Source organism: Giraffa tippelskirchi, chromosome 7, assembly GCF_054371585.1.
Source record: "Giraffa tippelskirchi isolate mGirTip1 chromosome 7, T2T-mGirTip1v1.2.pri, whole genome shotgun sequence".
Taxonomy (NCBI): Eukaryota; Metazoa; Chordata; class Mammalia; order Artiodactyla; family Giraffidae; genus Giraffa; species Giraffa tippelskirchi.
In genome coordinates this window covers 128,001,465-128,029,125 of record NC_137281.1, presented here as the reverse complement: position 1 = coordinate 128,029,125, position 27,661 = coordinate 128,001,465, and the positions used below count along the sequence as shown (strand labels likewise).

General features: G+C 40.0%; 1 protein-coding gene and 1 long non-coding RNA gene across 6 annotated transcripts in view; one reads left to right on the top strand and one right to left on the bottom strand.

Annotated features, from left to right (window-relative positions):
* SAMD4A (sterile alpha motif domain containing 4A) overlaps positions 1-27,661 on the bottom strand; it is a 223,253-nt gene that overhangs the window by 156,717 nt on the left and 38,875 nt on the right. The window lies entirely within an intron of this gene.
* LOC145513356 (uncharacterized) lies at positions 8,713-12,993 on the top strand. Its single transcript, XR_014059332.1, has 2 exons — positions 8,713-9,667; positions 11,001-12,993. It is a non-coding gene; the product is annotated as an uncharacterized LOC145513356 (long non-coding RNA).

Genomic DNA, 27,661 nt, shown 5'->3' with positions numbered 1-27,661 from the left:
TCTTAACTTGATTACATTTGCAAAGACCTCATTTCCAAATAAGGTCACATTCATAGCCACTGGGAGTTAGGACTTCAACTCCCAGTATGTGTGTGTATATATATATATATATATACACACACATACACACATCACATCTTTATCCATTCATCTGTCAATGGACATTTTGATTGTTTCCATGTCTTGGCTATTGTAAATAGTGCTGTTGCGAACACTGAAGTGCATGTATCTTTTCTAATTAGAGTTTTCTCCAGATATATGCCCAGGAGTGGGACTGCTAGATCATACAGCAATTCTATTTTTATTTTTTTAAGGAACCTCCATACTGTTTTACATGGTGTCTGCATCAATTTACATTCCCACCAACAATGCAGGAGGGTTCCCTTTTCTCCACACCCTCTCTAGCATTTATTGTTTGTGGACTTTTTGATGATGGTCATTCTGACTAGTGTGAGGTAGTATCTCATTGTAGTTTTGATTTGCATTTCTCTGATAATCATTATAATGATGTGGAGCATCATGCAACTATCTGCCATTTGTATGTCTTCTTTAGCGAAATGTCTGTTTAGATCTTCTGCCCATTTTTTAACAAGACGTGGAAGCAACCTAAATGTTCATCGACAGATGAACGGATAAAGAAGATGTGGTGTGTGTGTGTGTTGAGATACACACACACACACACAATGTAACACTACTCAGCCATAAAAAAAAAACAGTGAAATAATGCCATTTGCGGAAACATGGATGGACCTAGAGATTATCATACTAAGTGAAGTAAGCCAGATAAATACCGTATGATATTTAAATGTGGGCTTCCTTGGTAGCTCAACTGGTAAAGAGTCACTTGCAATGCAGAAGACCCCAGTCCCACTCCTGGGTCGGGAAGATCCCCTGGAGAAGGCAATGGCAACCCTCTTGTCTGGAGAATCCTAATGGAGAGAGGAGCCTGGCAGGCTGCAGTTCATGGGATTGCAACAAGTCGGACACGACTGAGAGACTAAGCACAGCACAAGTGCTCCATCAATGCGAGCAATTGTTATTATGGTTATCACCACTTAAGAATCCCTTAGAAAGCGTTCCTGGGCATAGAGTGCCTTTATTTTTGCAGCACCTACTCACTGCCTTTCTCCATCATTCTTTGCCCAAAAGTCTTATGCCTGACTTTCACAGCTCCAGTAATTTCATTTGATATAGGGTTACACCACTGCACTAAATACTCCTGCTCCACACACTTATCCAATTCTCATCTTGGATGTGATCCCATCTGCAGTGTGGCAGATGAGCACACCATAGCCATCAGGGTCTCCGAGCAGTGCCACGGATGCCATCAGGACGCAACGCCCATCATGCCACGTGCAACTCATAGAGGGACGCAGAGTGGTCCTTGGCCTTGCACTTCCCACTTTCTGTGGTTAGTGCCCTAAATTTGGATTTTGATCTTGGCCTCACTTGGCTGCTAAATCTGTATCCAGTTAATCTCACAGGTTGTGGGGGAGGAGTCATGTTGCTATGGCAACCCAACAACTCTGGGCAGAAGGAGAGAAGAAATGAAATTTCAGGATGGAGACCACCAAAGGATTCAGAAACTGCCATCTCCGCCTTTGTTTCCCAGAAACGAATCTTGATATGCTAAAATAAACAGACTTCTCTTTTCTTTTTTTATTTTACAAGTTTCTAGTCATTGACAAAAATAAAAGCCTGCTCATACAAGTATTCTGTTCACATGCCATTTCCTAACAGGATAGAAACTAAAACTCACACTTCATTCAGCAAGCCAGGAAGTCAGCTGATTTCCTTTAAAGCTCTCTCTCTGCATGAAACAACTAATTGTCCAGTCTGGATTTTATATATAATATTACTTTTTGACCTGCAGTTTACAAGTAAACTAACAGAAGGACACAAATAGAACTTCGGCTCTCTCATCTCCCAGCAGTTAAGAAGAGCTGGAGGAGGGCAGAGAAAGATGAAAGAAACAGACTTGGAACACTGAGACTTCATCTTCCAGTGACTTCTACGCTGCCCACAGCATGACAGAGCCTCTCACGCACAGCAGAGCTGACTTGCTAGATTTTCCTGTCTTTGTTTTCCTGGCTACATTCTGGTGGAGCTTCTAAGGAATAGTAGAACATGGAAAAGGTAAATCACAGTCAAAAGAAAAACACCTGAACACAAACCAGGGATTGTGCACCATACAGGCAAGCACTAAATAATCTAAAATCGACCAAAGAAAATTCTGGTAGACTAGCGCAGGCTAACACCAGCCAGAGGGCAGCAAACGTAACTAAAAGGTTTCATCTTTGAAAAACTACTCTGGGTTAAACTGAGAACTGACATCTTGAGCAGCAGTTAAATTTTTCTTTAAATGAAAGAAAAAAAAAAGCCAGAAGCACCCCTCGACCTGATTTTCTTTACTTTCTATCATTTTTACCTCCTTTTCTAAGACAGTTTTTGGTGTTTTTGAGCTTGAGTGAGGACCGAGTCAGTACTGTTAACTCAGGGGTCTGGGAGTGAGAAGGTAAAAAGATGATGAGTTTGCTTGGTTGTGATTATGTAATTTTTCTGAATTTTTAAGGAAATGGCAATTGCTTAAAGTTACACAAGAAGATCATATGGTTAAACTGATGAGAAAAGTAGGATGTGATCAGGAATAAAAAAACTCTGGAACGGAAGTCACAGATTCAAGTCCTTGGCTTGGCTCTATCACTTAACCAGCCACATAATTACAGACAAGTTATTTTAACTCCCTGAACCTTGGTTGTTTTAACTATAAAATGGGTATAAAAATACCTGCCTTGACCTCAATAATTCAAATTGAAGATCAAATGAAGTCACATACATGAAATCGTTTTACAAAATAGTCACTGCTCAGTAAATGTGTTGTTAATTCTACTAGAATCTCGATTCTAGATTTACTGGATGTTCTTCTGCTTGGTACAAACTTCAGCCTCCATAGGAGTTCCTTATAGCTAGTAGGTACAAAAATGCAATTAAAAGCAAAAATGTGCCAACCAAATATGCCTATAGGTTTTTAGACCAACTTCTGCAAAGTTTAAAGGTAAACTGTTCTATTTAGACCATCAAAGCCCTCGCCAAGCCATCAGTGATGCATCCACAAGGTACAGAACACCCGCAGGCAAAGTAGTTTTTCTTCCTAAATGGCACTTACTTGCATAATGAGTTCACTCACTGTTGTGCAAGAGATAAAAAGTTTTAGTTCATAAAATTCTAGTTGGTAGCCTGCCATGTCAATTAGCTTCTTACTCTACATTCATAGCATTAACGCTAAATTAGAACTAATTATCCTCTCAATTGACAATTTAGAGGCCATTAAAATATAGATTAGCATGAAAGAAATATAGTATCCTGTGGAAAGTGAAATTCTGATGGAAAGGAGATAAACTCTAACATTTAGTGTGTTAATGACCCTGCATCAGGTGCTAAAAGAGGATGTTAATTAAAGCAGAGTTACTACCTACCCTGACTTCCTGGAACTTGGGTCTAAAAGGACAAAGCAACTCACACACACACACACACACACTTGGGTCTAAAAGGACAAAGCAACTCACACACGGACACACACACACACACACACACACAGGTATACACATACCTATCACTAGAGCTGCTAACCAGTATGACAATACCAAACCTCGGTATTGTTTGAAACAGACTTTGCTTACCATGCTTCAGAAACAACTAGAAGTTTTAAGCAGAAGTCTAAGAGATATCAAATTGGAGTGGGATCATTTAAAAGTACAATATATAGAGATGAATCAGGAAAGAAAATTAGGAAAGGAAGGCCAGGGAGACAATTAGTCATGAGCTAAACAGGCCCAATAAACAAAGCTGCACAGGGGAAATCAGAGAATTTATATTTTAAATTATTTTACTATAAAGCTCTATTCCTTAAGTGCTTCTTGAGTTCTTTACATTTCAAACCAGCAACCACTTAACTATGGGGTCCTTTTTCTAAGAACAAATGCAAATATGGGAATGGATTTTTTTTAAAGAGGTGTGAAGGGATTTACCCTCTCATTGTGTAAACATCACCTGGTGATCAGAAGAATAACAGTTTGTCAATAAACAAGCCCCACCAGGGTTCACAAACAAATCACATCGGCTTTTCCAGGTGCTGGAAAGAAACGTGTTCTTGCTATTTTCACTGCTGAACTTTGGGGCAGCTAATTACAGAATGGCAGTGTTTACGTTACTTTCTGTACAACCTCACACCTAGAGTAGGGAAAGCTAATGACAGTGTCGGGAGGCAGAACGTGGGAGTAATTGTTCAGCAAGTCAGAGCGCTTGCACTCTGGATGGCTGCAACAGCAGGAAAGCCCATTACTCCAATTGCCGAAATTATGTCTCACTGGAGTCAAGTTTACAGAAATATTTATAGGATTAGCAAAACACTATCATTGGCAGTTTCTTCGGTTGCCTAAAGCTTTTCCACCCCCCTGAAAGGATGGATGGCTGGGGAAGGAGGAACAAGAGAAGACACCCACTGAAAAATGCAAAGTGTTAAGAAAGAAATGATTGGGCTTTTTGTGGCAGTACTGTAGTGTTCAAACAAAGGATGGGGGCCCAACCCCATGTCATTATTCATCCTAAAGAACAAACTGACTGACAACTGCTGTCAACTTTAGATATGTGTTCCAAAGACTTCTATTAGCCAACAAAATCCTTACATTTGGAGCACTCTGAAAAGTTGTAATTATTTTTCTGATGCTTTTAAAGAAAAATGCCTGCATATCTTTCTGTATCCTTCAAGTTTTAGTCATTTTTGGTCACCTTCCTCCACAAACAAAATCTCTTTTCCCAGGTTGTCCTATTTATTATGAAGTAATCGTGATGCTCATCTATTGAACTTAGTAATTAAGGATAATTGTACAGTCATATGAATAAAACTATTTGCTTTCTTGGCAGTTCTGTCAGTCCTCAGTCTATTAAAAGTCACAAGTGACTCAGAAGGAAAATAGCATTTACTTTCTAGGTCTCAACTGTAGGCTTTTTACCAAATCTCAGTGAGCACATCATTTGCACTCAGTTAAATTGGTTGTTTCTGAAACTTCCTGCTAGCATGGAAATAGATGTCCAAGCAGGTGGTCTCCAAAAGGCCTTAGATCGGTAATGCTTGGGATCCCTGGCTCAGTGAGGGTGTGTGTAATGAGTCAATGGAAGTGGTTCTAGAATAGAAGTCCGGGGTCATTCAGTAATGTTTGATGTCTTTTTCCTTCTCACAATGCACAATGATGTGTAAGTTATCGTGTGATTGGAGAAAACATGATAGAAATTAAATATGAGTGGATGAAACCAAACCAGTTCCATTAGACTCGTCTCTTTACACTAGATTCTTGTGAAAACAAAAATATCCTCCTCATATTTTCCCTGGTTGAAAACTTAGAGGAGAAGGACTCTGGATAACCATAGTCCATTTCCTCCCAGCATTTCAGGAAGAGTGGAAAGAATGAGAACATTCCAGGCCAAGAGATTGTAAAGGAGGCAAGGCAGTAATAATGGGGACCTCCCATATGTTATCTCCAAATGTGTTCATGGCATTTCTACATTGATACCCTCCCTTAACACAAATTCAACAAGTCCGAAACAAGCTCATCCTTCTCCCCTGCCAAAATAGACCCTATCTTGATTACTCTATTTCCACTCATGAAATCAGCCATCATTTTCCCAGTGTCCAATGAATGATTAATAATTTGGAATCAACTTTTACACACTTCCTCCCTTTGCATGAATGATCAAGCTATTTCTTAACAGAACTGTAACCACAGTTATCAGTTACATCCACAGATTTGGGTTCCCTGCCCATGCTTGAAAATTCACTGATACGGACTTAGCTGTGAATGTAAATGCTCTCCCACCTGCTCAGGAGCTTTAAAAATGGAAGTGGGCTTTATGATATTAAAAACAATTTGTAAAGTACAAAAGGACTACTTCAAGGTCCTGCCGAGAAACTAGAAACGGAAGTAAGATAGCTTCTGAGAGACAAAACATAGGAGTGATATTTGGGACAGGTGTATAGGCCAGCAAAGACAGCTAACGGGACTAAAGAGCAATCAGGCCATCAAGACCTCAAAAGAAAAGAAGCTGGCCAGCCGTGGGGTTGGAGCACAAGGAAAGTCACTGAGGAGGCATTGGCGGAAGCCATACCAGGCTGGGGCTCTCCTGGGAGCCGAGGGGAGAGCAGGGGACAGAGCAAGTCTGTCTTCACATGGGTGTCAGTCTAGTGGAGGAGACAGGAAACAACCAAACTTGGAACAAAATCCTCCACCCAATCGCCTGTTCACAAGCCATCTTCTGGTGTGATCTACCTTTTTATGCGCTTGCAAGGAGGAAAAGTACTGCCCTGTGGCAGCCATATTTGTCACTGTAAATTCTCTATGGCTGGTTTTCACTCTTTATTCTCCTGAGTTTGGAGATTTGAGTTCTGCTGACCCTAGAGATGGATCTCCTCCAGGTATGTTGACACATCAGACCAAGGACTAGACCTAGGAGTATGGTTCACCCAGGGCAACATCTTGGCATATCTTCACTTAACTGGGCAGAGTCCTCAGGCTCAGTAGAGTCACGTTACTCCCCATGATTCTAACTGTACTCAACAAATTCTGCCTTTATGGTAATGATCTCAGCAGCAGTGATATTTCTGTTTTCAAAACAATAAAATCTAGACACTATTCCAACGGGTTCCTACAGTTTCTGGATCAATTCATGATGCAGCTACCGAACTAAACCACTTCCATTTTCAGGTGACATTCAGACCCATCAGCCTGGGGTGAGAGGCGGTAAAACGTGCTTCTCAGACTTGGAGATCCACACCTGGAAAGCGGGCTCTGAGTCAGTAGTGCTGGGGTGGGGCTGGAGATTCTGATTTGTAACAAGCTCCCGGGTGATGCAGGTACTGCTTATCTATGAAACTCACTTTGAGGAGCAAAAATCTCAGTACCCAGGCTGCATGACAGACCAATGAAATTGGAGTCTCGGGGTCTGAGACCAGGAATCGGTAATCCCGAAAGCTCTGGAATGATCCTGTGGGCAGCCAAGGCTGAGACCCACTGGCCTAGAAGCTGGTCCGAGGCCAGGAGCCTTCCCACAGCCTGAATCTCAGCTCCTGACACCCAGGAGCAAATCAACAAAGTCCTGTCTGCAGAGGCCTGAGCCGCTACCACTTTTTGAGGTTCCTTTTTGCCAAGGCAGAATCACTCAAATTGTGGCACATTGTAAGTATTCACATTTATCAAGCCAAAGCCTTTACACAAAGTACAACTGTATGTATAAGCTCATTTGTCGATAACATCACAAGTGTACATCAGGCCCATTATAATCCTACATCCCACCTCCCTTGATAGGCCCTGAACAGTGCCTCCACCAGTTGCCTGGTTATTTGAGAAAAATTTTCTCTGAGGACTAGATAATGAGAATGCAAAATGGAAGAGAGACATTATAACAACTGCCTTCTCAGTAAAACATCAGAATTGATGTAACAAACCCTAAATGATTCATTTCTAATTTAAATAAAAACAACAGAATATTAATGTAAAAAAGGGGCTTTTTCCTCCATTAACAAGCTGTACCCTACTGTCTCTACCATAAAACTATTCCCATTAAGGAAAATCAGTTTTCTAAGTCAAAATCACAAAGACTGTACACAGATAGCACATGTTTATACACGAAAAATCAATGAAATAGTTTCCTTCCTCCAGAGGAAAAAGCATAAAGAAAACACTCATTATTCTATTCCTAAATTTCATATATTATGAGTAACACAGAACTAAATGAATGAACAAAAATAATTCTTGAAATATTAATTGCTGCAGAATTCCCTCCAAAAAATTGTTCTCCTCTGCTTCACTGGCGTATCAAAAATGAGTCTGATTGTACTTGGACACTTTCAAAATCACAAGACTTCCCCTTTTTTCTCTTAGACAATGTATTTGAAAGCATCGATGCTCTGCACATTTTAGGGAATAGATTGGTTTTTTGTTTTGGGTTTTTTTGGGGTAGAGGAAACTAGAGAGAAAGGATCTGATCCAGAATCTCAAGATGCTTCTGTCCCTCAAATAGGAGATCGGAAAATAAACACAAATTGAACTGTCTTCAAGCACTTTTAACCCTGAAGGTCTTGTTTGCCCTTCTTGGACTCTCTGTGTTGGTGAGCGTTAGCAGGGGGAGGCTATCCCGTGGTTGTGCCATCTGGGTTCCAGAGTTGCTATTTTAAAACTTCAAACAGGAAATCTTGGGAGTTGAAATGCACCAAACCTTCCCCTAGAGGTCACGCCATCAAAATAGCTCTCAGATTCAGCTCTTCCTTTCTCCCTCTGTCACTTAATCTGATATGAAACTTCAGTCACACATATGGAAAAAGACATGGAACAATGATTCCACCCCCCAGGATCAACTTTTAAATTATGTCTCTGTGTGTGTGTGCTTAGTTGCTCAGTTGTGTTCAACTCTTTGCAACCCCATGGACTGTAGCCCACCAGTCTCTTCTGTCCACGAGATTCTCCAGGCAAGAATACTGGAGTGGGTTGCCATTTCCTACTCCAGGGGAATCTTTCTGACCCAGGGATCGAACCTAGGTCTCTTGCATTACCGATGGATTCTTTACCGCTGAGCCACCAGGGAAGCCCTAAGTTGCTCATAAAACCTCCAAAGCTTTAGCTTATATTCCTTAAGACGTCCTTCCTATCTGGTTTAATTCCAGTTTTTTTTTTTTTTTTTTTAATAAAGGGGCTCAGATATAAAAACAGTCAAAATCACTGCACCTTATAGGGAGAGAAGCTGTTCCTAAACTGGGAAGGGAGGACTAACAGCATATAAACCTGTACCACATCATCCGTTGCCTCATCCAGGGATCCTCTGGGTAGACCACAGCCACCGCAGTGGAGAGAATGCCACTACTATTCTATTCGCCTGGCACTTTAGGCAGGACTGTTAGCCCCAGTTTGGGGATCAGGTTGACCTAGTTTTGATGATGATGGTGAAAGCTGACGGCAGCTAAGATTTAACCAGTGCCTATTCTTGTTTCAGGCACTGTTCTCAGCAGTTTTCATTTTCTAATTATTTTAATCCTCAGAACAACCCTTTGGGATGGGCACTGGTATGAGATCTCTTTGCACACGAGTTTGGGTTTTATAGCTGCTAACTATGACTCCCAGGATGAGTTTAACTCCCAAACCCTTCATTTCAACATCTGAAAAGTGAGGATTATAATAATGCCAACCTCATGAGATGAGCCTCTCCACACTGGCCTGGACTATATATGGTACCCACCCAAGGGTAGTCATCTGTATTAGCTGGATGCCTGGAGCAAGAGGTGTTCACCACAGTCTCCTGCTATGCATCACCTCATATCACAGCTGAGGCTGAACTAAGGAGATGTTGTCGGAGGTTAGCATGGCTAAGTTTAAGGTCATCTAGATGATAGTTCTTCTGAGATCAATGAAAAAAGACAAATATCTCCAAAGTCCAAAGGAGAACAGGATTTTTTCAAAAGTAATTAACTTGCCTACCTTTGTTTTGTCTTCTCGCTAAAACAAAAACGGTCCAGGTGGCGCTAGTGGTAAAGAATCTGTCTGCCAACTCAGGAGATGCAAGAGACGTGGGTTAGATCCCTGGGTCGAAGATTCCCTGGAGTAGGAAATGGCAACCCACTCCAGTATTCTTGCCAGGAAAACCTCATGGACAGAGGAGCCTGGCGGGCTACAGTCCATGGGGTCACAAAGAGTCAGACATGACTGAGCGACTGAGCACACGGCCACAAGTATGATTTCCTTCCCAATTTCCCAACAAGTTCTATATTAAATTTGTTCACACCATTTCTCCAAGTATATGTTACGTAGGGAAAGAACACCTGTTATGTCAAATGCAGTAAGTGCTAGGATGTGTCTTACAGACATAGCCAGAAAAGAAAAATGTAAATGCGAAGGCAGGAGCTCAAGATTATCTCTGCTTCCTTCAAGTAATTAAAGAATTTTAAATATAAAGTAGAATACAATGGGAAGAAAGCTGTTATCATTTTCAACATCTTGATAACAACTATATCTGAATACTAGAAATTGACCTTGGCTAATTAATATTTTGACTTGAAACAATTACTCGTTAATTATATCAATAAGTGGATTATCATTCTTAGCAATTTTTCCATTTATAATTCATGATATTTTAAACCCCAGTTAACAGATTTGAAGGCGGTTGTATTCACTCACATTGGAAATGATTCTACAAACCTATTCTCAAAATATATTATCTTTCTATATGAAAACTATATGTTTTTTCAGCATTTAAAAAAGACCCGACTTTTTAAATAGAATGTTAACCCTATTATATAGTTAGCCTCAGGAAAAAGATCCAATAAATAATGAAACAAAACAAAATATTTTTCTTTTCTGCCCAAGACACCTGTAAGTAATTTTCCAAAGGACAAGTGTTAGATTAAAAATAAAACAAACAAAAGGGGTTAAAGAGGAAATGAAAGCATCTTAGTGACTGGCCAACTTCTGTGAGTACCAGGCAAGATTAGCAGCCCTGAGAAAATATACCTTAGTAACTACCTGGTTCTCTCCAAACTGGACAAAGACCTGTCCCCAGAAGAATCTATTAAATCAATTTAACATTTCTTTTTTAAAATTTATTTATTTATCTGGTTGTGCTGGGTCTTAGTTGCGGCATGCGGGCATGTGGGATCTTAGTTCCCCAACCAGGGGTCAAACCTGTCTCCCCTGCACTGCAAGGCAGATTCTTAACCACTGGACCACCAGTTAAGTCCCTAAATCAATTTAACATTTAAAAATATATTTGAAGACATGATTATCTATCCTAACATAGGCTTAAAGTCTCTTGATCATATTCATGTTTGAAGGGAGATAAATTTGATAAATGCTTAGGTGGAGATGGTTTGGCTAACTCTACGATTTCTTAATGTCAAAGGCCTTATTTGATATTTCCATTGTGACTGACTCTTGGTAGAAGGAAATGGCAACCCACTCCAGTATTCTTGCCTGGAGAATCCCAGGGACGGCGGAGCCTGGTGAGCTGCCGTCTATGGGGTCCCACAGAGTCGGACACGACTGAAGCGACTTAGCAGCAGCAGCAGCAGTTTCCTTGGTATAAAGACTACCAACAAGGTTGATTTCAGACTCCCTGGGTGATGTCACCCAGTTGGGAAGAGATGTTCTCAGTCATCTCATGGAAGCTGATGTGAGCTGGCTCTAGGACACCATTGGAAGTAAAGTACATCACTGATACCATACAGCTTTGGGCCAAGTTTATTCTGAGTGGCACCAAAAGCCACTTCATCCAAATTGAAAGCATCAAATGGTTTATTCTTCTGATGTTTGTCAACAAAAGACTAATATTTTGGGGGCACAATCGATTGCAAACCCTTGAAAAAAAGCAGGATAATGAATGGAATGACTCCTTAAAGAACAAATCCTTGTATATCAATCTCCTTTAGTAACTCAGGGCCAAGTCTAAAAGGTGTCATCTATCTTGATGTCAGGAAGGCTTGGAGTCTTTCCCACACAATGTAGTCATCAATAAACTTGTGAAAACATAGTTTACATCGTGCTCAAAATCAACCCAACTTCCAAGAAATTTCTAAGTGAAGCATAGTTATGAGTTACAGAGAAAAGAATCATTTGGGGTATACTTATTGAATGGTGAGCCAGGTCCAGTTTAAAGTTACTATAATTATTAGTGCCTGACTGTTAATTCTATTGGAGAAGAAAATGGCAACCCATTCCAGTATTCTTGCCTGGGAATCCCATGGACAGAGGAGCCTAGCGGGCTACAGTCCATGGGGTCACAGAGTCGACACGACTCAGAGACTAAATATTTAATAACAACATTAATTCTACAAATGATGTGCAAGTAGTAGTAGTTACAGCTCTGAAGGGAAAAGAAGTAGGAAGACTTCTTAAAACTAGTTGGGAAATCTAATGGCTCATCAGGATGACGACGTGCAGTGTGGGATACTAGACGTTTGCTCATTTTCTCAGCTTCAAAAAAGAACAAAATGTGAAGCCACCAGGGAACGGGCTACACCTAAACTATCTTCCTACATCACTTGTCTCTGAATTGTGAGGTTCTTCCTCAAATAATTTTAACAAACCAAGCCTGAGCTCATGTCTTTGAAGAAATGGTTTATTGCTTTCAATAAAATTACTGACATAGTAATTCCTACTTGCATGTTCTTATAACTTAATGATTATTTATGTATTTAAATGCAGCTGTATTTCTCTTTGGTTGAAAGAGCTGATTGTGTTTGGAGAACCACAATCTTTTCATGTACAATTAAGAAAGAAATACCCATGGAAAGAAATAGCCAATGGAATATATTATCTCAAGGAAATGAATGACCTTTTCATCTTCCCTCCTTTATCCTCAGAGAATTGCAAAGAATGGTACCATATTTACACACCTCCACTTTATTAACTATACAATTTCAGTACCTTTAAAAATCCTTTGGTTTGTAAATATATATTTTGTTACCAGGGTTTTGAATAACTTGTTTGACACATCAGTAAATCAAAGATAAATTTTTACTCAAGGGTAAATTGACTGGAAACAAATTCCAGTTTTGGCTTCAGCTTTTACTAGCTCACATTTAAAATTCTCCTTTCTCAGTTAGAGGGCATTATTTCTTTATTTCTATCTTATAAAATAAAATTTCATCTTTCTTTGAAAACTCAGAATTCTTGAAGTGTGCATTGCTACTTCAGGAAAAATAAACAAGGTTTGTGACAAGACAGGCATTAAAAGGTTTTGAATCTGTCAAACAAAATAATTATATCAATTTAGCAATAATAAATTAACAATAGTAAGTTTAATTTTGTAAAACTTTAGTTGAACCAAAGGAATTCATAATAGTCAAATTTTCCTATTACTAAATTCTGGAATAAGCCAATGAGAGAGATTACGCTGACTATATCTGGTTATCTAAGATGGAGCAATTTGTTTTGGATGACTTGAGATATCACCTTGCCTCAACCAACAAGTCTTGAGACCTCAACCAGAACATTCCCACACGCAGATCTTACACTTTAAAGAATATTGACCAATCACCAAGACATATGCAGCTTCACACAATGACACAAAGCTCTAACTGGCTGGACAGTCTTCTAATGGGACAAGAAGAGCAATATATTAGCATGCAATCTTTCTAGGAGATGCACCTCTTCATGAAAGACTTAAGTTCTAAGACTCAAAAACAAAAACTAGACCTTGCCAAGTAATTCAATAGAGTTATGGAAAAATTATTTCCCCAGACTGTAAAAATGTGTGGAGCAATTCTGAGTAGTTCTAAAGAGAACAATAAAGATAGATATAAAATGTACATGAGTGGAGGGAGCAAGGCAATTTATAATCTTTCCCTAAAAGGGAAGGTTTATATTTTGATTCTTTATACTGGATACATTTAAAAAGAGGCAGCTATTTAATGGCACTTATCTTCTCTAGAAATAATGTGTGGTTTATACAGAATCTCATGGGATATACCATACATTGTATAGTCACCTACGGCACGCGTGCATGCTCAGTGGCTCAGCCATGTCCGACTCTTTGCGACCCTGTGGACTGTAGCCCGCAGGCTCCTCTGTCCATGGAATTATCCAGGCAAGAATACTAGAAGTTGCCATTTCTTCCTCCAGAGGATCTTGCCTGCCCAGAGATCGAACCTGCATCTCCTGTGTCTCCTGCATGGACAGGTGGAATTTTTACCACTGAGTCACCTGGGAAGCCCATAGCCATCTATAAATAAAAGTAAATTTTATTTGAAAGAGGACGGGGTACAATGAAATTTTCTTTTTACACAGTAAATTTCTGATGAGAATTTTTTTCCTCACTCACTTCTATTATATAATTAAAGCTACCTTCTATGGGGGTAGGAGAGGCTCCTGTAATTATTAATAATGTTTTATATATTATATAATAATGTAATATAATAAAATAATAAAGTAAAGCTTTTTAAAATAGTATACTTTTTAAATTATCATTTTCATATAAAATATTCTGATTTATTAGTAATACCATATTGTGATTTCAAATAAATCACAAAATAAAAATGATAAATATTAAAATAGAGAACAGACAGTACCTAGCTACAGAATGCTTTATATTCTAAAAGCTCATTTATATACAGGTTGTTTAGAACCTGGAGCACCTTTTTCAAGAAACAATGAGGTGATTAGGGTCCTAGGTCAACCCATAATATCTACATACTCCAGGATGTTCCTGAAATTCTGAAGAACCACAGGTAATAATATTTCTATATGAAATAATTCAGAGTTCCAACTTGAGAAGTCAAATACATCTCTTGTGCTCTGAACAGGTATTTCTCAAGAGCCAAGAGACTGGTTCATGTTTTTGTGTTGTTAGGAAAAAGAACAGAAATAAGTGTCATCACTTTAACTAGTTACATAGTCTCAGGTTTTTCCTCAACTGTAAAGTGAAAAGTATTGATACCCGCCCAGGTTACTTAAGACGTTTGCTGTGAGCACTCAATGAGACAAAGTACCAGAAAATGGCATTGTAAAGCCACCTCCACCCTCTCCAGGCAGTTAAATCCTCATTGGACAGACCACCCAGAGCACAAGGGAGGTTGGGTTGACTTGTCCGAGGTTGTAAGGTGAGCTCCTGAGAAGACAAGAGAAACAGTCAGGGCTGTTGACTTCTGGTTCATCTCCTTCTGCGCTACAGGTGGCATCTAACTTTTGGTAGTTAATTAACTAACTTTTGGTAGTTAAATTATCGAACACACACTGGGCAGAAAACCAAAGAAAGATGACAGTAATAACGGTACATTCTGACATGTCTGAGCTGAACTCAGGAGAACCAGGTCCCAACCCTGGCCTCACCTCTGACTCCAGGACTTAATGAGACAATCACACAGCCACTTCCCATTTCACAAGCTCTCTCTCTGTTTAATTTGAGAGAAATAAAGTGGCTTCTCCAGTCTTCCTCTTAGGAGGCTGTTCTCTGGCTTTTATTGTAATGCGTAAATAACTGAAAATCAATGAAATTTTGTTGTAAAGCTCTGTGTCCCTCAGGCAAAAAGGGCAGAAACTGCTTGCTTTTATTAAAGTGTTGCTGGCAACTAGAAACATTTTATGAAAAGAGAATAAATAGTAACTAAATGTTTCCTACGTATTTATACAAGGTTTACATCAAGTTTTACAGCTAAGGGGATTCAGTTGGCATGTAAGTGAAAGAATGAAGAGGGAAAAATGCTAATCACTGGTACAGAGGACAAGAGAGACCCAGACCAAGAGCCTTTGAAAAGTCATTTCTGTTATCAATATCTGATATGATGGTATACATTTATTTATGTCACTTAACAAACAAATTCTTGCATTATCCATAAAATGCATACTTTAAAGCTGCGGTTCTCAAACTTCTTAGTCTTAGGATCCATTTAGAATGTTAAAAATTATAGAAAACCACACAGAACTTGTGTTTTTGTAGATTATATTTATCCAGTTTAACTATATTGCAAATTTAAATGAATAAACTTTTAAAATATTTATTCATTAATTTATTTAAAAATAAATAAGCCCATTACACATTAAATAACATATTTTAATGAAAAAGGACTGATTTCCAGAAAAAACTTCAGTGAGAAAAGCCACAGTCTTTACATTTTTGCAAATCTCTTTGATGTCTGTCTTAACTGAAGTCAGCTAGATTTTCATATCTCCTTCTGCATTCGTTCTGCTGGGATGTGTTCTTTCAGTTAAAGTATATGAAGACTATTTAGCTTCACAGAAATACAGTTGGAAAAAGAAGGAGTATTCTAATAGCCTTTCTGGATAACTGTGATACTCTTCTTTGACAAACACTAAAACGTTAATAGCTGGTCATGTCTTGAAGGGTTATTTGAAACATGGAATCTGAATCTCTGTTGATGAACTTGTACTCTAAACAGTCATGAGATAAGAGGAGCAAATAAGGCAAATAACATCACAGTATTATTGTGAAAATGTGCCTGACTTTGCAGATCCTCTGAAAAGGTTTTAGGAACGTTAGGGTTCCCTAGACCACACTTTGAAAACCTCTGCTTTAAAGACACAAATCATCTTTTCTAATGTACAACTGGTAAAGTGAGGGATATACTACGTGAAACTTACGGAACGAGGTGCGGAAGAAAGATCAAGTGCAAACAAATCAGTCACCCCCTGGTCCCCCATCATGTGGACATGGAAACTGGAAAGTAGACGCTGGAAGGCTGGAGCCCCAGCTAGAACCCAGCAACAGTCTCAGACAGGGTGACATTCTCAACAATATGTAAGAACGCTTGGGCACATTGTAAAGACTTCTTTATTGCATCATGACTGTTGGGAAGCAGCCACAGACATTACACCAGCCAAGTAGGCACATACCACAACCTACAACCAACAGAGGCAAGCTGGGAACCTCAGTTTTGATCCTGGTCATAGCTATGTCTGCTGCCTGTTTCATTTCACCCCAACCTGCTCCCACCTCCCTCCAATCTCCACTGAGCTACCAAGTCAAGCCTTCTGCCCCTGTATGCATCCTGTTTTTTGTTGTTATAACTACAACAACAAGTGGTGAGTATATTTGCTTTCCTTGGCTTTTTCTGTTTAGGAGGGCTGTGGCTCTTTCCACTGCTGACAGTCTCAGGCAGCGCCCATTCCAACCTCCACACCGGTTTTAGCCCCTCACACTCAAGTCCTGACACCAGGTAGCTCAGTGGGTGCAGCTTCCTCAAATGGGCCATTCAAGAAAACTGATATTTTTCAATCTTCTTCTACAAATTTTTCTTTTTGTCTGTATCTTACCACAGCGTGACAGAGTACATGAAAATAAGTCATTTTCATGCTATTAGCACATTTAGGAAACAAGCCTCCACAGTAATTAATCTAATGAAGATGACCCTAGACTGAAGAAATAGCAATTAGAATTGCCTGAATAGACATTAAGGGAAATGAAGATATTTACATTCAAAGAAAGATAAGATTTTTAAATAAGAGGTAAAATTAATAGCCCAAATTCCATGGAGCAGGAAAGAGCTTCTAATGACTCAAAGAAGACTGGGATACATGCAGATTAGTCTGTCATATGCAAGTGAATCCAAAAATGATGCCAGCCTATCACGAAAATATGGACATTAAGCAACAGGCTAAAAGCAATGGAAAATTAGAAGAAACTGGCCAGCTACATGCAACCCGGTGGAAAGGTTTTTCTTTGAATAAAATTTTTTTCCATGTAAATTGACAGTTGTTATTTTCCAAACATAAGTAACCAACTTTTCAAGTACTAATTCAAATTCTGTGCTATGCAGAGGTGCAGTTTGGAAACCAACAGAAACCCCGTTCCAGTGGTGTGAACCCACAACAACCTACCCAGCTGACCTCAGCAAGGGGTCTGCACATCTGGGGTTGATCAATGGAAGGCCCATCTAGGGGTTTCCGGCCAAACTGAGGAGATCTGTCGACACTATAATTATTAGCAATAACAACAGCTCTTGCTGGTTTATTTTCCATCAAACTCGGTATGTTGCTGGAATCTAGTATGTCAGGTTCTCTTTTTAACCTGATAGGAAGCCAGGGGCCAAAACCAGAGAGGAAAAGCCTAACATAAGGAAGAGTTTGTTCCAGTGCCTTCTGGATGCTGATCTCTACATGAAAGTTGATCAAGTGTGACCTGGAGCTACCCAGGGAATTTCTGCCTCCTCTGGAAGGTGACCGGTGTTTTGAGCATCGCACACTCGCTGAGCAGGATGGAGAGCTCTGTGAAACTGGGAAGACCACTTGTAGGGCAGAGAAGGAATGTGCCCATTATTGTTGATGCTATTGCTATTAATAAATGAGGCTTTATGAATAAAAGGGGAAGTGACATTATTAATTTTTCCTCGTGACTTCTTTGAATTCTTTAGATTTTTTTTTCTTTAAGATCCATATCTCCAGCCAAAAGGTAAAGGCTTCATTTTGCCTAAAATATTACTATATTTCCATGCCATTATTATATACAGCCTTGAGTAATCACAATTAATATGATATTATATACAAATTAAATGTGCTATAAATTTTAGTTATCATCATGCTGGTTTTTAATCATTATTATTAGGTGAAACCTCAGAAAAAATTTAAGCCTATCATAGGCTGTATCAGCTTCTTAATTTAATTCTAAAGATTTGGGCATATCTGCATTCAGAGAGAGAAAGAGAGAATCAAAACTTCCTCTTTTTCCATCTGGCTGCAAGTGCTTTTCATAGTTTATTTTTTCCACAGTCATCCCTAAAGAATCTCTAGAGCTAAGCTTTCAGGAGATTGTGTCAGTGTCAAACAATTATATCATTGATTATCAGCTATTTCACAGGAGAACTGAACTGTCTGACTTTTAAAAAAAATCTGAACGGACTTTTATAGTAGTAAGACTTTGTCAACAGAGACTGAGTATCACATGCAACTTGGCCCAAAAAAAAAATTGAAAGCTTCAGAAATTAACTTTATCACAGAAAATATTTAGCTGTAAGCAATATCCAGCTGTAGAGGCAGAGAACCAAAGGTCAGAAAAATGTGCTAAAAAAATAAATAAATACGTTTCAGACACCCAGTGGAGAGAATAGTAAGAGCTAGTGTCAGCCTGTTGCAGTGCCAGGCTGAGCTAGCCGGTAAGTTCTCTGGTAAAGAAAACGCTTTTCTGAGATGATTATAATGGGTACTCTGTGAGCTCTGGGGCCTGGACTTGCTTTTCTATAGATGACTTTGTTCCTTCTTTACATTGTAAAGTTCAGATTATATTTTTGTAGAAATACATTCTCATCATTTCAAATGAAGATGCTGATTCGGCCACATTTCAGTTTCATTCTCATTTGAAGAAATAAGCCCGAGCTTGTTTGGAAGCGAAAATGCTCCAAAAACTCTTGCTTCCTTTTGAAACTTTTATTAAATATTCAGAACTGAATGAAAGTATTCTAGACCTGGAAAGGGATGTTTCACATTTACAGTGAAAATAAAAACCAGGTTTGTGGAAGGATGGAAAAACAACAGGAATTCACTAACTAGCTGAGAGTCAGAAATACAGCATCCATAGCTGAATCACCTGAGACACTGCAATTTAAAATCAGCAGTGCCAACAGAGAAGTTTTCAGAAGCCATAATAGGCTCCCTTTTTCAGAAAGTAAACAAATTCCTTACTGAGGGGAAAAAAAAATCACACAGAGATGGTGATTTTACTTTATCCCACGAGCAAATTTAAACAATCCAACAAGATATTCTGAATGAGTTTAAATTTTGCTGTCAGTCTAACTCAGGAAGGACTTAACAAAACTTCACTTTCTTTGATAGAAAGAAAGGTCCACTCAGAATAATTATGTGGCAGAAAAAAGGAGTGCCAATGTGGCCAAGAGGAACCCGTGATGATTAACTCTAGTCAATTAATAGCTATTTCTTTCAAACCTGTGTCCTATTAAATGCACCTTCCTCTCCAGATGCATAAATTAGCCTTTCATAAAAGCACCTGGATGCCAAAATGCAAATTATTCTCTAGAGGTGAACCAGCAGAAGCAGACAGAGCCTGCCTTTGGTGGCCGTATTGGAACTGTGTTAGTTTCCTGTTAGCTGCTGTAACAAATTACCAGGAACCCAGTGGCTTAAGAAAACCATATATTTACTATCTTATGGTCCTGGAGGCCAGAAGTCCAAAACAGGCCTCACTGGGCTAAAATCAAGGTGCCAACAGGGCCGTGTTCCTTGTGGAGGCTCTGGGGGAGAATCTGTGTCCTTGCATTTTCCGACTTCCAGAGACTGCCCACACTCCTTGGTTCATGGTCCCTTCCATCCTCAAAATCACCAAAGGCTGATCAAGTCTTTCTCCCCTCACATTTCTCTGGCCTTAACTCTTCTTCTGCCTCTCACTTTCACTTAAGGGCCCTTGTGATTACATGAAGCGTACTTGGATAATCCAAAATAATTTTAGGGTAAATTAAGACCCTCAAATCAATCTGCATGTTTGCCATATAATATAACATTTTCACAAGTTCCTGGGATTCGGTTGTAGACATCTTTGGGAGGCCATTATTTTGCTTCCCCCAGGTACCAAGAATCAAATGAAAATTTTACCTTCATCAGCCTCTCTTCTGTTCCTGACTACCCAGCCATATCCTTGGGTACAGGCACCTCACCTTTAAAAAAGTAGTAATAATAGACCTTGCTTCTCCTGCTGTCTTTTCTACCTTTAAATCAATGACTCTGTGACTAGCAATTCTTTCCATGTTTTAACCTAATAAAATCACAGCCTTCATCTCCCACTAAAAAGACAAAGTTGGGTCGCCCTTCCTCCAGCTAGCAAAATTCAGCTCAAAGAATTTGGCAAGACATTCATTTGTTCGTTCATTCAACAAGTATTAACTCGACACCCATGATATGCCAGGCATAACAAGTTCAGTGCTGAACAAAAGAGATATACTCTCTGCCCTAACTGGGCTTAGTTTAGCATTTTCCAATATTTGCTAGTGGGATACAGAGGAAAGCTATTTTCCACTATTTATGTCCTGGTTCTTTTCAATACATATCTGAGAACACATAACATATGATAAAGACATGTGCAATGCAAATCTTTAAAATTAGGAAGGGTGTAACAAAAATTATTATCAATAACCTCAGATATGCAGATGACACCACCCTTATGGCAGAAAGCGAAGAGGAATTAAAGAGCCTCTTGATGAAGGTGAAAGAGGAGAGTGAAAAACCTGACTTAAAACTGAACATTCAAAAAACTAAGATCATGGCATCTGGTCCCAAACTTACTTCATGGCAAATAGACGGGAAAACAATGGAAACAGTGAGACTTTCTTTTCTTGGGCTCCAAAATCACTGTGGACAGTGACTGCAGCCATAAAATTAAAAGATGCTTGCTCCTTGGAAGAAAAGCAATGACAAACCTAGACAATGTATTATAAAGCAGAGACATTACTTTGCATATAAAGGTCTGTATAGTCAAAGCTATGGTTTTCCCAGTTGTCATGTATGGATGTGAGAGCTGGACAATAAAAAAGGCTGAGTGCTGAAGAATTGATGCTTTCGAGCTGTGGTGTTGGAGAAGACTCTTGAGACTCCCTTGGACTGCAAGGAAATCAAACCAGTCAATACGAAAGGAAATCAGTCCTGAATATTCATTGGAAAGACTGACACTGAAGCTGAAGCTCCAATACTTTGGCCACCTGATGCGAAGAGCCAATTCATTGGAAAAGACCCTGATGCTTGGAAAGATTGAAGACAGGAGGAGAAGGGGACGACAGAGGATAAGATGGTTGGATGGTATCACCAACTCAATGCACATGAGTTTGAGCAAACTCTAGGAAATGGTGAAGGACAGGAAGCCTGGCGTGCTGCAATCCATGGGGTTTCAAAGAGTTGTACATGACTGAGCAACTCAACAGCAACAACAAACAAAAATTAATAGCTATCATAACAGACAAAGATCTGGATTGAAACAGTGAGACTCACTGTAGATTTTCTAAGTTTCATATGTGATACTTCAGTAAACTAAGTCCTTTCCGATACATTATCTCTCCTGATCCATGGTATGACTTGGTCAGGTATGGAGAGTCATTCCCAATTGGCTGGTGAGAAATTCAAGTGCAAAAAGCTTTAGTAACTTGACTAAGGCCACACAGTAAATGGCAAAGTCAAAGACTCAGATTCAGGTCTTCATCAAATGGTTTGCTCTCTTCACTTCCGTCATTTTGATGCTATGAATAGAGAATCTTTCTCCTTGCCTGACTTGCAGGATGCCATGCCTCTTCTCCTAACTTTGTGACCCCTCTTTCTTCCTATACACTTCTTGCCATCTCCTACTACAGGCATCGCTCAGTACTCTACTCTCTTCTCAAAGACTGAACCAGCCCTTCTTCCCAAATGGAAGTAATTTCCACCTCCCGTGAATGCACATCCCCATGAGGAGCTTCCCTCTGACATGGAGCTCTCTGAGCTCCAGCCCCAGCTCTCTCCGCCTGCCCATCAGAATTACCCACCGAGATGACGTAACCCAGGCTCTGCTCCATTCCTTGATCTTAGGTTGATTCCCTATTTGCATCACTGGCACCACTTTCCCACCTGATAACCTTGATACCGTGGGCTTCCCAGGTGGTACAGTGGTAAAGAAGCTGCCTGCCAATGCAGGAGCTGCAAAAGACACAGGTTTGATCCCTGGGTTGTGAAGATCCCCTGGAGAAGGAAATGGCAACTCACTCCAGTATTCATGCCTGGAAAATGCCATGGACAGTCCTCTGGTCCATGGGGTTGCAGAGTCAGGCATGACTGAGCACGGTAAAGAATCATGATATCAATAAACTCCTGCCTCTCCTTTATATCTTCTTCTGTCAAAGCCTTGTGTTCTCATGACTCCAGAGGTTACTCAGCTTGTGTAAGAGTCACTCCCTCAGACCCTGTGGCATCTCCACTGGCCAGGCTACCCTTTGACCCCACACCCCACCAGGAAAGAAGAAATATACAGCCCAGGGAGGAACTCCCCCCTAAAGAAGACTCGGGTCGGGTGCTCTCGCTCCTTGGGTAGCACCAAAGACAATGTTGGCAAATATGTGAAGATGTGCTGACCACCCTTATTTCTGCAGGATTTCCACAGTGAGGAAGAAACCCAATCACAGATTCTCTTCAGGCACCAAATTAAAGGACTGCAAGGTCAAGGCAGGGGAGGGGGGAGGAATCAAAAACATGGTTCCTGGTATCATGCAGCTTGCTGAATTAAGAACTTTCTGAGTCACTGATCTCTGTGGACTTAGAAAACTAAGCCTTTCAAACAGACATTATGAAAAGGGGTTTCACAGAAGACCCCCAAGAAATGCACTGTGAATGGTGATGGCCTAGTGGTGATTTTTAGAACACGGAGACCAAACAGGGCCCATGCCCTTCATCTTCCCGAGGTCACTGTTCTGTCTCAGAGAAGCAGCCTCGTGCCGCCCTAACCGCGCAGGGCACATGCTCCCTGCCAGGGCTCAGCTCTGCCTCCCACAAAGGGACATGTCAGAAGCGGGCACATGCCACAGATTAAGCAGCACCAAGCAACATTCTGCAAACAGCTTGTAAACAGAAATGTCATATGAATCTGTGACGGGCAAACAGGGTTGCAAGGTGCTCTCTGATCTTGAGCTCTCACTGTTGGAAACCGCATGTGAGCTGGCCTGAGGCGCGGAAGCAGTGTTGCAAAAGCATGTGTGAACACACACACCACACACCAGAACTTAGGTTTACAATTTCCTCCCCCTCCTAGTACTCAGAACAGTCCTAATGTAAAAATGAGCACCTAATGAATACCGAAATGAGTTCATTATTGTTTTATTCTAAGTTAAGCTCTAGTCTTTCTCTACCAGAGAGTCAGAAGAATGAAGATAACCTCTTTTTAACTATTTAATAAGGATGTTTTAAAGACATGAATTTCTTAAAAAGTCTACACGTAGAGTCAGTCATAGTGGAAAGTGATTATTGTGAAAAATAAATTTTTAAAGTTACATATATGTGTGTGTGCTTAATGAACCAATCTATTTTTAACCATTTTTATTCAAGTATAGTTATTTTAGGAAAATACAGTTTATTCACAAAGATTTTTATGAAAAAATTAATTATAATAGTCATATACCAAGCAATGGAGCAGCATAGAAATTATATAGCCGTTAAAATTGTATTTTTAAAGATATTACAGTGATAATACTCATATCAGCATTATGCTATCATAAGCATAAAAGGGTAAAAAACTCTTTATAGAATATGATTATGATCGCAATGATATTAAAAATAGCACAGAAGAAAACAGAGTATAATATTAACCAAAATTATGTTTGGATAGTGGTATAAAGTTTTTTCCCTGTTTTATTTCTACATAGTTTCTAACTGCTCTATTATAAACATTATTACTTATAATAAAAAGTGAATAATTTTCTAAAATATTAAAATATCTGAGTAATCTCAGGCTTCCAGAAATGTTCAACACGAACTCTCTACATTCTGCAAATCAGCTCTTCTTTCCTAAGCATGAACTTTACTCCAGACACTGGACTGAGTGCTCTGCCATCTTTATTTCTTAAACCTAAGCACCACCCTAGGAGGAAGGAAAGGCTATCATCCTTGTTTTACAGTTGAGGAAACCGAGGCACACAGCAGTTAAGTGAACTTGCCCAAGGTCACAGAGCTATTCATAGTAAGTGGTTGAACGCCATTGAATGTCTGCCCAGAACTCATCCTTGGAATCTCCGTGCAACGCTCTCTCTTTAGGACTCCAGCAGACACGGATTAAAGTAATGCAGCCCTGGCAGGGGCCACAGCCTCCCTGGTCCTCAGTTTCCTCATTTATAATGGCACCCACTCAACAGAATTGTTGTGAAATGATACATGTAAACACAGTGCTGAACACAACGCCTGTCACATAGCAAGCACTCAGTGTCAGCTCTGGTCATTTCTAAAAAAGAACCAGCACCTTTGGCCAGGGGCCCAAACCTGCAGCAGGTTGGGCATTCCACAGGGCCTCCTGAGAATTGTGCTATGAGGCATTTGCATCACTAATAGATTTCCCTTCTTATTTTAAGTGATGCAATGTAATGGCTATACAGTGTCCTTCACTCTCCTTTTTTCAAAACTCTGCTTTTCACCAAAGCACATATTTTTTAAATGCATGCATCCAGTCGTGCCTCCTTGAAATTACAGATGGCAACAGAAAATCCATATCACAAATAAAAGTGTAGACTTCAATGCCCCTAGCACGCACCTATGAAACAACGCCACGTCATCTGGATTTAATGTTGGTTGATGAGTTAAAGAGAGTGTCCATTAAACATCCTCTCCCAGTCTTCTGCTTACTCCAAAGCCTGGGTGCATTTTCAGCATCCCAGCTCCTTGCTTTCTTTGCAGCAGAATCTCAAGCTGAAAAACACTCATCCTGTGCTCAGGGAAGCCCCCACTGCTGTAACGGTCACGTGAGCAGGAAAATTAAAATCACAACAACGCTATTATTTTTCAGCAGGATACTTAGCTTGTTAAAGATCAGTTTCTAAGTGGTAAAATTTAACTGTTCTTAAGTCTAGAATCAGACAGACTGCAAACCTGAAAAGTCTGGGCATGAGGTAAAAATGGCTGAACCCCTGTCTCCTGGTACCCAAAGATGCTACTGCTCACAAATGAGACACCGCAGCACATGGGTCTGACACAGTAAAGCGGCCTAAAAACACACATTAGCAGAGACAGCTTCAAAGACACTGGTGATGCTCTGTTTCTTAGTTGAGGAGCAGGGGTGGTTATTAATCATTTGGGGGGCTATTAATCTTTAACAGTACATAAATATGATATACTCTTTTGTCTGAGTGGTAGATTTTCATGATTTAAAAAAAGATTGGAAGTGCAATGGAAACTCAAACTTTTAAAAGTATACATTAGAATACAAATTTTGGAGAAGGCAATGGCACCCCACTCCAGTACTCTTGCCTGGAAAATCCCATGGACGGAGGAGCCTGGTAGGCTACAGTCCATGGGGTCGCTAAGAGTCGGACACGACTGAGCGACTTCACTTTCACTTTTCCCTTTCATGCACTGGAGAAGGAAATGGCAATCCACTCCAGTATTCTTGCCTGGAGAATCCCAGGGACGGCGGAGCCTGGTGGGCTGCTGTCTATGGGGTCGCACAGAGTCGGACACGACTGAAGCGACTTAGCAGCAGCAGCAGCAGCAGAATACAAATTTAAGGCAGGGAGCTTTTTTCCTCTTCATTTCAGATGGATAAACAATGTTTATGAATGTGAGAGTTCATAAAATTTCAGACTACAAGAGACTGAAGATCACCTAATTTAATGGGTTTCCAACAACATTCCCAAAATAAAATTCCACCTTATGCAGACACACCGTCAACTCCATACTCAGAACTGGGAGGTTCTTTTTAAAGAAAAAATGACTTTTATTAATAGTTTAATATATTTTCAGAGACCTGGGAGTTTTCTTAGCACTAGAAGCTCACTTTGTAATCAGAAGAGTGGCCTAAGTCTCTGTGTTACCCACCACCAGCCCTGGTTCTTCCTTTCCTTCTTGACTCTTTCCCATCACCTGAATTGTCTCAGTGAAGATACAGATTTATGTGTCTTCAAGAAGTTCAGAAAGAAATGTACAATGGGCCTTAAAAAGACATATTCTATTTAAAAGGCATTATGGAAATCCACTATTCTTACTGGAACAGTTACTAAAGCAGGGAGAAATCAGCAACTTGAAATACCAAAAATTGTAACAGCAAAGCAAGGAGCAAACTGCTAACCATATTTTAAACAACTGTGGTCAGCAAGGGTTAGCTGAGGGAATAAAGCACTCAAAAAATAATAGCAGTGGAGACTTCCCTGACAATCCAGTGGTTAAGACTCAGTGCTTCCAATACAAGGAGTGTGGATTCGATCCCTGGTCAGGGAACTAAGATCTCACATGCTGCATGGCATGGCCAATAATAATAATAATAATAGTACACATGGGCAGGGGGCCTACAGAAATCTTTGTACCATCCCCTCAATTTTCCTGCAAACCTTACAAGGCTCTTAAAATCTGTCTTAAAAAATTAAAATAAAATTTTAAGATGTAATACAAAGTAATCCTTTAAAATAAAATAATGGAAGTAGAAAATATCTCCATTTTTAAAAGATGCCTTCTATGTACCGAATTGTAAAAGAATCTTAAGTGTCCCTGGGAATGACAGATCCACATATACCAGTCCTTGAATGATCTAACTCCTTACTCATAGAGTCATAGTCAAACAGGACTCATGTGCTCAAGCATACAGTTGGCCACAGGGCAAATGTCCATACAACCATTAAAAAAAAAAATCAATTTAACAGGCTAATGGGCATCATGGGAGCCAAGCTATGTACCCTGAACTCCAGAGAGCTGGGCACCACCAGCTTTGTAAACACCAGTACTGACTGGTTTCCACTAACTTGAAGCAAAAGGTAGCTACTGTGAAATTACCAGAGAGATCATTTAATTCAGAATTCAAAACTCACATTCATACAACTAATTCCATAGTGTTCTCAGGTTTAATTATCTTTGAGCTAATGAAAGCAAGATAAATAAAACAATAACATTTTAAAGTTGTAATGGCACTACAACCAGTTTTATTTCTTTTTAAATAAATCAGTAGATTTCTCTATCAAGTTGTTTTAGCAATTGGGAACCACCATGGCTCTGACAGAGATGATACAAGCTAAAGGAAAGCCTGAGTCTTGGGCACTGGATACGATGCGCTTGGCCTGGCCTCTCTCTCCTGCAGCCCCAGTGGTGTTCATACCTGCCACATGGCCCTGCCCACTGCCTCATCCGGGATGACAACATCAGTGTGAGCATTCAGTGGAAGGAAACTACTCTGTGAGTAGCCAGGGACCTACTGAAGTGTTCCTCAAACTCTAATGGGCAAAAGAATCACCTAGGGGTCTCGTTAAAGTGCATGTTCATATGGAGAGAGCTGCATTTCTGTCAAGATCACAGGTGATGTCCAGACTGTTGGTCCCAGGTCTGCACTTGAAGTAACAAGGACCTAGGTGTTTGGACTGACAGACAGGATGAACTGAGAGAGAAATCCAGAAGTAGCTGTCTTGAGAGCCCAAACCATCTCATTTCTAGCTCCTCTGAGGCTGGAAAGGTTCCTGTTCATGGGA